Source organism: Bufo gargarizans, chromosome 3 (assembly GCF_014858855.1).
Source record: "Bufo gargarizans isolate SCDJY-AF-19 chromosome 3, ASM1485885v1, whole genome shotgun sequence".
NCBI classification, from domain to species: domain Eukaryota; kingdom Metazoa; phylum Chordata; class Amphibia; order Anura; family Bufonidae; genus Bufo; species Bufo gargarizans.
The window spans coordinates 423,165,541-423,169,119 of record NC_058082.1 but is presented as its reverse complement, the minus strand read 5'-3'; the positions used below and the strand labels follow the sequence as shown (position 1 = coordinate 423,169,119).

Genomic DNA, 3,579 nt, shown 5'->3' with positions numbered 1-3,579 from the left:
AAGAAGGATGATACAGAAGATAGACATTGCGGGATTCTTGATAGTAAGGTGGTGATGTCTGGACCAGAGAGGTAGATTTGTGTGTTGTCAGTGTAGGAGTGATACTGAAAGCCATGGGACTCTATGAGCTGTCCCAGGCCAAAAGTGTAGATAGAGAAGAGCAGAGCCTTGCGGGACACCAACAGAGAGGTAATGAGACGAGGAGGTGGTGCAGGAGTGGGAGACGCTAAACGTCCGGTTTGTGAGGTATAATGTGATCCAGGAGAGGGCCAGGTCAGTGATGCCAAGAGATGAGAGGGTTTGCAACAGAAGGGAGTGGTCAACAGTGTCGAAGGCAGATGACAGGTCAAGGAGAAGGAGGACAGAGTATTGTTTCTTAGTTTTGGCTGTTAGTAGGTCATTGGTGACTTTGGTAAGGGCAGTCTCGGTCACTATAAGCTCTTACAGGGGGGAAGGAAGACGGGGGCCACATGAAATGATCCTGCAGGCCGTATGTGGCATGCAGGCTGGAGGTTCCCCTACCCTAGGTTAGATTCAACATGTATTGGAAGAATATGTATCACGGTTGATCTATCTAGTACACACAAAATGAGTTTTCCCTCCTTGCAGACTGTAGTCTCTGCCTCTATCTTTCCGTGATATAATGATACTTTCTTGGAAAATTAATTGCACTATAGTCCTGTTAGAATGATGTAAAGCCTTGAGATTGGCTGTTCAATCCAAGATCCTCAGTCTATATATAGTGGGAATGGCCTGGAATTCAGCACTGTGCTTTTTTGTGTCCTGTTTCCATAGTGGCCAACTGTCCGAAATTTGCAGGGGCTGGCCTTGATTTTCAGTGACAGTCCTGGCAAATTCAGACTGTCCCAGGCTAAAAATGTCTGGAGCTAACATTAACCTTGCCCCTAAGTGGGCTTTTCTGGGCATGTTTGTGGTATTCTATGGGGAGAGGCTTAGATGCCTTGAATTTTCCAACAAAAACATTGATAAGTACGGATTCCTCTGATGATGCCACAGCGGTGAAATATGTCAGGGGAACACCAACTTATTACGTCTTATACAGCAGTGTATGTGAGGGCATTAAAAGACTATATGGGGCACACTTTCCGGAGGCTGATCCTCATAACACTAAAAAGATAAGAATTTTATGATAGGAAATAGTATGTAATTACATGCCAACCTCACTACTGTGTTTTTTCCTGCACCCTTTTTTTTAAGCACAAAGATTTAAGGGCCTGCTAGTGGGAATTTGAAATTCAATTATAAGGGGGCCATTTAGCTCCTAGTTGTTTTGACCGTTCATATTCTATTCATGCCCAAATCACAGGGTATTCAGAAGAAGGTGAGTGAAAATATAAAGCAAGCAGAGAGATGGAAGAGTGAGAGGATTTTAACGTCAAAGCAAAGACCACACATCACAGTATGTGGAAAGAACATAGAATTCTCAAATTTTTGTGCCAATGTACCTTGGTCTATCCAGCCATCAAGTGGTCATTGGTGCGGGATGTGAGGCCCTGGAATAATATGGGCCTGGGCTTAGATTTATTTTTGGTATCCAGAACATACATGAAAATATTGAGGAAAAAACTGCATGGTTCCATCAAAGAGAAAAATCTAATAAGTACAGGTATTAACACATGGATTTGGCAGACTTGGTAACCAAACTGAAAGAAGCACAGAACCACTGTCTGCATCTCATAGTTACAGAAAGTGTGTTCTTGTGGAGATATTGCCCCTTTTCATGACATTTGTGACCATGCAAAGCAATGCCTTAGTGTTCATAGATGAATGTCATGCCTCTGGTTTTATATTCCCAAATGTATGGGGCACAGATGAGCCTCGGGTAGTCATGGACCAGGTGACAACTGTAAATACCATTCTTGACATAGTCTGAGGTGGAGCTGCAGGTGTTTATACAACAGAGACAAAAAACAAACCTAAGTGATAAACACATCCACAATATGATAAATAAATTCACGGATGTGCATAGCCATACTTAAAGAGAAAAACACAGGACATAACAGCTCACTCAAGGCACTAAATGTAAAATCTATATATAAATGAATACCTCATTTGATAAGAAAAATATGAAGTTCTTAGCAAATATACTGTGATAAAAAAATATATGGCCCCACCCAACACAGCATTTTCATTGGATTCAGCATCCCAGTGGTACCTAAGGGAAAAGCTTGCATCTGTGTCCAGATTTCTGAAGTTCATAGTGATGAAGGCATTGACAACTGTCTACAGGCATTTACAGAAATGGCTCTTGAGCATGGTCTTATACCCTAAAATAGAAGAAAAGACTAGAGGACATGGCCAACCATTGCAATAGTGCACTTTTTCTGTTAAACACAGATTAGATTTGAAGTAAGAGCTTGGAATATCATTTGGGGACAATATTTCAAAGAAAACATAGCTTCTTTTTTATGTCGAAAAATCGCGAATCCCCCAGATTTGCCATTTTTCAATACATTTGTAACTGCTCTGCATTTTACGCTGCCCTCGCAGGTAATTTATAACAAAGCCTGTGCCTCTTTATAAATTACCATGCCTACTCTGGCAGCGCAGGCCCTATTAAGGTCACTTCTAAGACTCTGGCCATAGTTTTGATAACTAAATATAAAGTAATTTGCTAGGTTTTTGTGTTATTATAATGGAATAGATTGCCTACTTTCATGCACATACTCATCTAAACAAAAAAAAAAATAGAATAAAATACTAGTGCATATACCAGGCAGTTTTCCACGAGTATACATTAAATGTAGGGTTCTGATGCAATGTGCCTCATAAAGGCTTTACATCATATTAAATGGGTTCTCTGGGAATCAATAATATAAAATTATTGAAAATAATTAAATATAACTTTATTATAAATAGGCGAAATAAAATTGCCGCTGTTGTATTACTACATACAAAACCTGTCCTAATCCCACAGCAGCACACATTACTTCACAACACTAAGCTAAAGAGCTGCCTTATCCTCCTCCCTGCTCTGCTTGTCATGTATTATGATCCTGAATACAGCTGATAAGATCTTTAGCTGAATCTCTGTAGGAATTGAGTCTATGAGAAGACATGATGTACAGAGAGGAGGTGGGGGTGTGCGTAATGAGCAGCAGCACTTGTATGCAGTCTCCATTACCACAGCCCCACATTACCACAGCCTGTCTTGTCCTTCCTCTCTGTACTTCAGCTGGTTCCTTATTAACTCCATTCCCAGGATATTCAGCTGTATTCAGGATCATAATCCCTGAAAAGTAGAGCAGAGAGGGGGATGAGGCAGCTCTTTACTTTAGTGTTCTGAAGTAACTGTACCTGCCAGCTAAGACCTGTCCTAGGTTCCTAATATAGCGTATATGTTTATACAGCAAGACCTGCCAATAACCTTAATACAGTTCCTATGTTTGTGTGTTAAAGACAAATGCAGAGTTATTTACAGTGACTACATGTTTGGATGTCATATAACTGTTATATATATTGTGTTCACAGAGGCAGAAAAGATAATATGCCTTTAGGATTCATTATATGGATGTGAGGTAAGCTCAATGACACAGCAGAAACAACAGAAAGCATAGA

At 40.4% G+C, this 3,579-nt stretch overlaps 1 pseudogene; it reads left to right on the top strand.

Annotated features, from left to right (window-relative positions):
• The first annotated feature begins 1,312 nt into the window (after positions 1-1,312).
• LOC122931641 lies at positions 1,313-1,894 on the top strand (annotated as a pseudogene).
• The last annotated feature ends 1,685 nt before the right edge of the window (positions 1,895-3,579 follow it).